We start from the raw sequence: 11,963 nt of genomic DNA on the forward strand, positions 1-11,963 counted from the left end.
AAATCCTTTCTCATGCAAATAAACGAACGATTGGTATTTTGAACGCGGAACTCCCGTGGTTGGCTTAGTAGAGTTAAATATGGGAGGGACTTCAGGTTTGTTGACGTCAGGTACGTTCCTTGATGCGTGATGGTAATTTTAGACTGACGCAAATTGTTCTTCTTGGGCTGCTTGTTTTCGCAAATAAACTTTTATGATTGACGAAAGCGCAAAATGAGATTTCGGGGAAGGGGGAGGTCTGTAGAATTTTGAACATAATTGAAAAATGTAGGTATTTCATAATTTTATGGACAGGATGTATATGGAATGGATGTGGATGGTAACTGATGGTACAAGCGGAAAGGGGGTGAAAGAAGTCGAAAATATAGAATAAAAATTTTTTTCTTAATTTTTCCATCGAGACAACGATCTACAGTGAGATCCGTTATAACGAGATAAGATTCAAAGTTGATTTTCTCGAAAACAAAGCCTCGAACGAAAGATTTCTATTCTATATTTTCTTTTTTCGCGTAGAATCACCCCCTTTCCGCTTGTACCACCAGTTACCAACCACCCTGTATATTCGTACGTGAAGCTAGTCTAAAGTCTATTATTATAAATACTAAATGTACAGAAAATCGGTTAGGTGTTCGAACTGTAAGACATATCTAAGTAAAATCATATATCTAAAAAGACGAGATTCTATGTTTTTTGTTTCGAGGAAATAGAAATAATTTCTGAATTTCGCCACTGGTAATTAGTGGTACACAAAGTTGGTAAAAACAAATCAAACAGATGTTATATTCAAATACGATTGCTCACGTGCAGCGGATGCCTGGCAGCCGCAGTAGAGCGTGCCTGTCTATGGTCAGACGCGTGCAAACAGGCGGAAACACAAATTAACAGTAACAGCTTAATCTTAAATCTTCCTACACCTTAACACATCGTTACAATTCCACGTATTTGCCCTTTCGAGTTCTCATTTATTCTATTAAAAAGTTTCTTTAAAATTCTGATCACTGAATTAATTGATTATACATAATCTATAAAATTTAATTTTTTTTTTGTAACCATCAAAAAACACGATGTCTATGTTAAAATACCGTTAGGCAAAAAACAGTTTCTGCGACCATTATCATCGTTATCATGCGAACGCAGTCTCATGGTAATATACCTCTCGCATTTGCATAAAAAGGCATTTTTAATATTTATCTAATATTATAAATATTTATGATGAATTTCTTTTTTTTGCAGTAATCTGCTTCAGAAAACCTTACGTTACTTATTTATCAAAAATTCCTGATTTAAAGACGTGGTACTCCGTTACGAATATTCTTCGTTCACTCGACGAAATCCTTACACTTCCAAAATTATAAATCAGAGAATAAAAATATTTCATCTGTCGGAGATGAAAGAACACCGGAGCCTTTGGAACTTTGGATAACCCCGCAACATTGTAACCTAGAGTCTACTATAGCAGTAATTAAACAATTGTAGTTATTTAATCCGATTGTAATTGTTCGAGATTGGTGATAGTGAGCTCTGGCTCGAGGCGACAGTCTGTCGCCCAACGTAGCCGCGGCCAAGGGATGAACGCTTTGTTTAACAAAGGTATGGAGTAATCCTATAGCTCAAAAGCTTAAAATATTATAGCTTAAAAGAAATATTCGTGGCGACACGTGACAGTAAATATTCCAACGGTTTTTGTCCCGTGGCTCGCCACGCGCAGACCCTATTCCTGGAGTAAGATAATTGCCAGATGTCGATGCGTCTCCACAGTACATGTTCAGCTAGCTCGAGGGCTCGTTATAAATCTTAAGATTTAGTCAACTAAAATCCATCAAACAGACAAACAAGCTTTGTCCCCACTACGGGAAAATAGGGGAGACCAATTTTTCAAGGAGCGGCGTCTCCCACTAGCAACTTCCCCTCGAAAACAGCTAGCATCTTTTTCTAACCACCGGTATAGAGATTGACCAATTAGCGGCAACGACAATTTCCCCTACTTTCTGAACGGAGGCTTTTCTCGACGAATCCGATCTCGTGTCCTTAGACACGCCCCAATATAGTTTTCCTCCGTGGTATCATCGGGACGGGAAAGTCATTCTCGCTCGCGATCTCATCGACTAAAGAGTAACATCTTCGCGATCAGTGGTTATTTCACGTTTTAACCAGACTTAGACTTTGTGAGTACGTCCTTTTGTCATCCCGTTGGCCGCGGCTACGTTGGGCGACAGACTGTCGCCTCGAGCCAGAGCTCACTATCACCAATCTCGAACAATTACAATCGGATTAAATAACTACAATTGTTTAATTACTGCTATAGTAGACTCTAGGTTACAATGTTGCGGGGTTATCCAAAGTTCCAAAGGCTCCGGTGTTCTTTCATCTCCGACACATCGATTTCCAATCTGTCTTGAATAGATCGATAAAATCGCGAAGGTGAATATTTTTATGGCCCACAAATATAATTCCAATCGAATTGCCATGAATATTTGATCCGTCAATCGCGTGAAGGTACTTGTAACTCACGCTGGGATGATCCGCGTGAGCGAATTCATCATCACGCGTGATTCCCTCGCAACGCGTTTTCATGTAACGCTATATCCATCGCGTAAACGTGGCCACGTGAACAGGGGAAGGCGGCGAGTGTACGTTAAATATTATGCTGTAGTTGGGTTGGTTAATTGGTCAGAGCAAGCCAGTTAGTTTCATTACGTTATCTCCATCTTCGTGGGTTTCGCACAATGGAGGCCTCTTCCAGTATCGGGGCCACTAGGCCTGCGTGCGTTCTAGAGCCTCTTTATCCGAACGAGACCGATTCCTCGATCGAATTCTATCGTTCTCCATAGTTTCCTGCTTTCTTTTTCGTATTTTTCATATTTCGATGAGACATGGATTTTAGTAAATGATTTTTTTGACGTATTAGTATGACGTATTATGTAAATAATTTGGAATTTCTTATGTAAACTATAACTGGTGCATAAACACGTTGCGTAAACTTGGCTTAATTCCTGGTTTGTGATAATTCATATGTTCTAATTTTACCGATGAAAATTATATCATCCAGAAAATATGACATTCAAACGCTGATTTCAATGACTGCATCTTCCGAGATGACAGACAACCGTCTGTGTAACTTAAGAACATTTTTTTAGATATAGCGCGAGTTTGAGCTAATTCTGACTGCGAACTGAAGCAATTAGTTATACATATCGTAGCAAATATTTATTGTTTAATATCCACTATTACACTACACACTGTACGATGCGAACAATCGGATGAATTTCCAACTCAATAGCAGTATTGTTTAATCTTAAAGCTGATACAAACGTATTACACATATCGCTGACGTAGTCGACTGCATATGTGCATAGATGAAGTATTATGACAGAATTACCGATACGTATTATGCGAGGATAGGGAACACCATTGGAAATGTCATTGCATGTTAAGAATAACATTATATTGCGACAAAGAAAAGGCATCTATAAGAAATGAGCAGAATTACACAAGCAAAAGCTACATAAATCTCAGATGTATCAAATAAATTCCTTAAAACATGTACGATGAATATATTACGAACACTCTTAAAAAAAGTTCTTTTCAATAAGCTTGAACGCATAATTTTTCGATTGTATTTCCCAGTCCCTCTCATATAACCTCTTTTCCAACATACAACTAAACTACTCAATCTTCCATTTCCTAGCCCGACTTGTAAACTGTTTCCCAGCTTCTCTGCAAGCCTCTCTTCCATCGTATAACCCTCTTCAGTCCTCTTTTTCGATCAGACTTTACTCGAATACAAAAATGCTTATCGTGACAACACATCGTTATACTATTCGCGTGAGAATCAAATTTGATCAAGCATATTTATGTAAATTTACACTTTCGTGTATCAAAGACATTATTTAGATGAGAGAAAAAAAGAAAAAATATGTCAAAAGGCAAAGTTTATACTTTAATGAATGATCAACGAAATAGATTGTAAGCAGAAATTTGTTTATTTACCAAATATTCTGGAACATTATAAAGAATACATTTTTGTATATTAGGAGCGTCTTACGGATTTTCTCGTTTCTAAATTTCCTATAGATGGATAAAACTCCACACTAATGTTCTATCTATGCACATTAATGTCTCAATGAAAATTAATATTTTTACATTGGGTAGGTATTAGGAGAGTATTAATTAAAGAAATGTTGAGATTAACAAGAATAAATTATGCAAAAGATCGCTATGAAGAACGACATCTTTTTATGTAGCACCGAATCCATCGAAAAATAGAATATTTTTATGATGCAGTAGTGATTTTTATTCAAAGCTTCTCTAGTTTCTCAAAAATGCATAGAATGTACGTTGCATAACCATCTATCAACCACGCGTAATAAGTATATGGTAGATAGTAGCAACGACAATATGGAACAAGTTTACTATAGAAAATTAGATCTCCTCGTAGAGGATCGTGCGTTTTAAAAATCACAATGCTTTCGACATTCGTTGAATGTTCTCATCGAAAGCCTTTTCAACTGCCCGCGAACGTTTAAAAATCCACATAGTCTAATAATCGACTCGAGTCAGCGAATAACGAAGATCATAACTTTATCTTGCATTTTTCGATCGAAAAAAGAAAAGAAGCAAAGAAGGTGAACGTAACGAAAAAGAATAAAGAGGATAAGAAGCGCGTGCACGAGAATTACGCGAGCTTCGAAAGATCGTGGAGGGCATCGTTAATGACCCACTCTAAGTGGCGAAGAATTACACGCTGGCACGCTCTCCACGTACCCTGATCGAATGCAGGGCCTCTAAAATGCTGAACTACGTCCGCAAGTTTTGTTATCGTTGCCAGAGCGAGGTGACAGAGCTTTAGTGCAAGGTTAGTCGGCGATGAGTGAAGTGGCAATCCTCTGCACGGCCATTATTCTTCGGTAGCGGCTAGGACCAGAAAGGATTTCGTTCGAATTTCTGTCGTGAGTACATTGCTTCATCGGTACATTGGATGGAATATTTCTAAAAACCGACGTTCCTACGCGTCGATTTCGGTTCCTTTCTCTCTGATGTCTCTACATCATTTACGCACGTAGCGAGTCTTCTGGATTTACAGTTTGTCCAAACTATTTCTCATTAAGAATCTCTAAAAAAGTGAATATGATATGGTGTCTTTCTCCCAAGACTATCGGTTTTCTTTATCCTCGATCGAGTCGTTAAAAGTTTGTCTTAGATATTTTATGCAAAGATTGTCAAGAGAAATGTTATCACATTTACTTGTAGGATTTTAGTATTCGAATTATGAAGGTTTAATATGTGTAAAAATATATGTACACATTTTAAAAACCTGTTAAACTATAGCTACATCGAATTACTCCTAGTAATTTTTGTTTTGAAACGATAAATTTGTCAGTGGTAATTTTCTTCAGTTCGATAGAATTCTGATGTAAAAGTTTTCTAACAGAATACAAAGTCCTGAACTGACTTTCTCTTAAATTCTTGAATTTTATTACAAATGTTTGATCAATAGCGTAAATAATTATGATTGAAGCGATATAACGAAAACCGTAACAATTTTGCCAATTGTAATGTACAAACGAAAAATCGGTCTGTGTCATTTTAACAGATTTAGCAATCTTAGTGTTGAGAGGGTGGTTTTTCATTTCTTTGTTTTGGCGGGGTAAATATAAGAGAACTGTAAGTCGTTAGCTTAGTGGAAGCGCGTTTCGCAGAAATAATTAATGCATCTTTCATTCCATTGTATCAAACTGTGATTAATCGCGACGAACGTGCAATTAAGATGTGTACCGGAGAAAAATCTGCTGCATTTAGTTGCGTGAATTCGAGTTAATCCGAGGCAGTGGAGAAATAATCTTATCGATAAATAACACGTAATTTTGTCGTATATTTCATGCCAGGAAACCTTGTCGACTGAAAAATTGTGATTTTCGTAAGTGATAATAAATTTACCAAACAATTTGTTTGTTTCTGATTAGAAAACCGATCGACTTTAAATTCTGAGAGAACGTGTTTCACAAATGATGAAGAATTTTCGAAACAATAGTGGCAAAATCTTTAATTTGATCTCTCAATAAAAAAAATCTGTACTCTCATTATGTTCTTAACTTCGATCGGTTCACACGAATTTAATCTAACAAATCGTTACTTGGTACTGAAATAAACCAAATTTAACATGCAATCTTATGATACAATATTTCAATTATTAATTTTTCATAGAGAGTTTTTCAACGTTTCTTAATTTGAAAACCTAAAGGAACAGTGAAGAGATATCTTCAGTCCTATGTAATTCAAATAAAACACTACAAAATACATTGTTATGGACGCTTGGAAAATTCAAAACAAAGTCCTCCGCGGGAATAGAGATATAGCACACATAGGATTAATCTTTCAATAATTTTCTAATAATATTTACGTATATTCAAAAATATTTCTAACAAATATAATATTAGTAAAATTGTCTACAATTCCAAGAATACATATTTCGCTGAAGATGGTCTCGCGTGAAAGAATTACCTGAATTTAAGTGCAAAACAGAAACGAAAGAAAAATCCGCGACGGATCAAGTCTATTGTCCCAGCGAATGGAACTTGAAATCGAATTTGGATTGTTCGCCACGGACACGATTTCCAGGTAAATCGATACATTCTAAAAAGCAAGGAAGCCCGTGGGACGGGACAACAAAAATAAATTGAGAAGATTAATTGCAATTACCACATAGGTCGGGTTACACCATTGTTTGACCGACGTCCCTCCTGAACTTCGAAACTGGGTTGCATAATGCGGTCGAGGCACGAGCTTAACCCTGCATTGGGCTAAAATTTCATACATGCTCGTCAAAGAAAGCCTAGACGATGATAATTACCATTTTCAACTATGAAAATTATCACGGAAACTTAGAATTGCACAGCATTTCTGTCCATCTATTAGCACGACGTAACATTTCTTCTTCTAGAAAGAAATTCAGAAGAAAAGATGATTGTGTCTAAAAAAAAAAAAAAAAAAATGAAAAATGAAAAACACGAGATTCAAGTTTACGATCATAGAGAGTTTTCACCGTAACGTTGCGTTTACACAATTTTTATGTATTATTTTGCTACTTGGTTCTTAATAAGTTAATCGATGCCGTGACCAAGGGCACTCGAGAAGCAGAGTCGCGAGAATTCGAGACGTAGAGATCGTGCGAGTCAACGAATTTCTCGAGAGAAAAGTTTATTCGCTCGAGAGGAGATAAACTCTTAAACAACATGTAATTTCTTTTCTCTTGTATTTTCCCAGCGTTTCGTTTACTTTCTCTCCCCGTTGATAAAAAGTTACGATAGTTGACATGGTTCAGCATTTTGAAACATCTGATTTTGAATTGACAAGTTTCTCGATCAAAGAATATTAAATGGAGAACCTTTTAATTGAAAAGACGTTGGGTTTTTAAAATCACTGAGGAGCTTGTTTCAACTTCTGAAACTTTTCGGTCGGGATACATTTTTGGAACGTAATTTTAATTGATACGCTTGTACTTCGCTTAGTACACTACACCACCTGGAATATTTTCAATTGGATTTTTTATTGCAAAAATTTATTAATATTGAGAAAACTTTATTCTGCAACTGCATTCTCTCATACAAATATTTCTTCTTCATTTGCTACCCACCTCATTCTACAAATATTTCTCCACGATAATTTTGTAGCTCACTCTCTCTTATAAATTTGTTCAAATAATTAATATACGCGGGCAGCAGTCAAACGAAATCCATCTGTCACTCCATTTGATTATTTTACAAATTTCCATTTAATATTAAGGGGACAAATATTTAATTCGTTATTTTCACGATTTATGCTAAGGATCGCGCTACATCAAAACTTTCAGTTCGTAATGTACGTCAATTTTAATGTCATCTGAAGGTTGGAATTATTCTGTATTCCTATCTCATTTAAAATTTAAACTCCACTCTGTAGCATTAATTTGCAGCAGAGACAGCGAATGTATGTAGTAGTCATCTTATCCGTATGCTACAGCGTTCAACGAATTTGCAACTCGTTAATCTAAGCGACACGCAACAAGTAGTTTGTTTTAGCAGCATTGCCATTCGTTTCAACTTCATCTGAGCGAATGGAAAATCCACGTTCGATCAAAGGAAATATGGTGCGCGAGTTATTCAATTAATTGTCGTATTTATTGATAGTTTAATTAGTTTGCACATTTTCTTTATTTTCACCACAAATTCTGACCAGTTACAGCCTCCTGTTCTAATGTATTTGAAAAAATTAGTGGTTTTATATACAATTTATATACAATGATAAAATGAGAATATTTTAACGTTAATCGAACAAGCTTTCCTTTTAATCAGTAAAAATTATATCCTCGCGAAAAGTTATGACCATCGATATATTCTACCAATTCACGATATATTACGAGTCGTTAACGAATTAAAGAGCTCGTTTTCAAACATAAATCGTACAAAAATTGTTCATTAACCGAATTTGACGAATCGCCAGGCAATTTCTTTTAATTGAAAAAAAGAAACGCGAGGTCTTTTAATCCACCGAGAAGATTATTCGTACAGTTGTAAAATGTCAAATAGATAAAGATTGTACGCGTCTTGTCTTAAGCTCTCATTAGCGTAGGTTGATTCGTGCAGTAAAAAAAAAAGGAGGGGAAAATAACTTTACTAAATTCAACCAGGCAGCTTTCGTCGTATTAAAAGTTTTAGGGTTGTTTTATAATTATGAGCCGAGGTTTGCGACAACGCGACGCAGTTTACAATAGTTCGTCGCAGTTGACAATACTTCAGCAACGCGTAGAATAACAGACGATGAAGAATAGTGGTGCAAAAAAACGAATGATATATTATAACGCATGTTGTCATTGATCTGGAAACTCATTAAACGATAGGATTACGGCCATATTCGCGGATTGTATCCGCGACGGATATAAAACGACAAATACTATACGATACATACATGATCGAGCAATATGAATAATAAAGAACCATTTCTTAGAATTAAATGAGTTTCTATATTTCATTTTCCTAATATAAAATTTTACCAAATACCGAAATTAATACACTTGGACCTAATTAACTAGTATGATATAATAAATACAATGTTATACTAAATAAATATATCAATAATTACAATGCTAAGTGTATTTCGAAATTATTTCTTATTCCCTTTAACAAAATCCTTGCACCTATCATGTTTTTGCAACAGCCTGTATATACAAGGTGTCTCGTCTTGATCGAGCCAGGCAAATATCTCTTAAACCGTATATTATTCGAAAGAAGTGTTTCTTCGAAAAATACATAGCTTCGAGATCTCAAGGTGACCTTCGTTTATTCAAATGGATTTCTACATACATTTTTTTCATACGCTATTCGATGGATTTTTTAATTCCCTACAAACCAGTATTAGAGTACTTCAATGGAAAAATGATTAGTTCAAAAGGTATTCCAGCTTCAACCTTGTAAAACTTATCGCATGAAAGACAAGGAAAGATAACACAGCGCACTTACGTTTATATGTTTCTTGTCCTCCACACGCTCAATTTTAATGAAATGAACAATGATATATCTTTTAAGCTAAGAATTTTCAGATACTACTACCTTGATACTTTTCCGTAGAGAACTAAAAAGTGCATCGGATGGTGTATGAAAGATAAAATTCAATTGGAAGAAACAACGGTTATCTTAGAATCTCGTAAACGCTTCCACTTAGACAAATCCAATTGAACGTCGTAAGATGGGCCAATTGAAACCGTACAATTTTATTGTACGCTCTTTCTCGAATTACGTATAGTTTAGGATATATGTTTGCGTGGAACGATCAAAATGAGACACCATGTACATTAATACATTCCACATTCATTATCGCGAAATTGCGTTTCCCTTTGACTTTTTCGAGTTTCCGGGACGCGACAGCACGTTCCATTCAACCGCAATTCGCGTACTCGCTTACAATTAGTCAGGGTCGCGATACTCGCGAGTTCCACTCGCGCGATTAGTCATAATGGCTATTATTTTATTGTGTAACAGCTTTTTCCCTCGTTGCTTGCCAATCGAATTGCCTGTTACCGAGAGGCACTACTCGACACGCCCGCGTCTTTAAACGTTAAATACCTTGAATATTAATGTCAGCGACGTCTGATATAGTGCATTTTACCGATGATGAAATCCACTCGATCACTAGGGAAGAACACGGCGTAACGAGGGCGTGTGTACACGAAACGTGGATCATTTGCTCCGCACGATCGATCATGCTAATGTAACGAATATAACAAATCGTTACGATAGCTTCTACTCTTGGAAGAAAGAATAGAAATACCAGCAGACACTGGGAAAATGACAAATGTACAATCATTTCCAAGTAATCCGCATGTCTTGAAAACATTGACATTCTTTGTTTAAATAAAGCATGTAGGAGTCAATCTGACAAGCTGAACTGATCGATTTCGATGTTCGAAAAGTTTTTAATTTTACGTATCAAAATACGTAGATAGGGTTCATTTCGCAGAAACGGAACGATTAATTAACCTCGATAGAATTGGTCAGTTTTATTTCTATATCGTAGTTACTTTTTGTTTTATTACGCAAGAATAAAACAGTTATGTTAATCGTTTTGTTACGAAATACGTTAACTCTACGCTGAAATTTTATAAGACTTTACTCGAGTATAAATAGCCTTTTTATTACGAAAACTTTTGTATGGGAATGTAGATGCCGAAAAATGTCAGCTCGAAAATACAGAGGAAAGATTTATATATAAAATTCAGCATAAACCGGAAACGTCACTTCAAGACGCGTAAATGTGGCAATGTATCTTTCATCAAGATAGAAAAAGAGACGTCGAAATTATTAATAGACTAAATTGTTGAATGGTTTAATCGAGACACAATGGAATACACAATAGAATTCTTACAGAAATACATAATAACAGAGTAGTGATACATCAACAGCTGTCATCAATCTCAGGTGTGCCTTATTACTTACTTATTATTATTATTAGCTAACACCTTGATGGTGACGTTATTAATCGATGTGATTTTTACTTTCTGAATGATATATAGCATTATGTGACGTTTCCTATTTCAGCAGATTGACTTTCAACTGTAGAAAGAAAAAGGGAGAAAATGGGGAGTCATAAATTCTCGTATCATTAATAGAAGTCTAAATATCACGTGATAAGTTTTATATTAATTTCACATTTTATATCTCGGAAATATAAATGTCACAAATTTGTCGGGATTATTGTAACAATAATTTTACTTACTTGTTTTAATTATCCAGTAATTAACTGTAGTAATCGTTCACTGATAGAATCAAATTTTTATCGAAAATTTTATTTAAACAAGATTCAAAGATTCATACAAATTACTATGGCGCTACAATAATTTCGTTTACTTCTTTCATAAGCACACAATCTTTACGATAAATATCTTCCTTGATAATTTTATTTATGTAATACCTACTTGGATTTTTTAATAATTAACTATAATTGCTTTTTTATTGGTGCTTGTTTCTTAACTGAATAATCTTTAAAAAAAAAAGGCAACAATCGTGTGACATTCTGCACAGTGTCAAAATAAGCAGGAACCGGAGGTATGGTGCTCTATTATTTAAAATTTTCATTAATTGTCTTTAGAATTAATTATTATTTACACATTACGCACGATACATTTTGTGTATTTCATGATCATTTCTTCTAAACAAACTCTTCTATTCCAATGAAAATTTACATCTGATTACATTACATTTTTATTTAACAATCCTCACGTCCCAAAAATATTATCTTCCTATTTGCAAAAAGGATCTAATAAGAAGCAAATTATTTAAAGGACACTCCAGTTAGAACGTACAAGTGACAGCAATAAGCCTTCGATAGTATCCTCCATTTTGCAATAACCTTGCAAAAATGTTCAAGGATCTTTCCTTTTCTCTTCCTCTCTAGCAAATTCAAATCACTTTTTCCAGTACACTCTGTATCGC

Source organism: Bombus vancouverensis, unplaced genomic scaffold (assembly GCF_051014615.1).
Source record: "Bombus vancouverensis nearcticus unplaced genomic scaffold, iyBomVanc1_principal scaffold0038, whole genome shotgun sequence".
NCBI classification, from domain to species: Eukaryota; Metazoa; Arthropoda; class Insecta; order Hymenoptera; family Apidae; genus Bombus; species Bombus vancouverensis.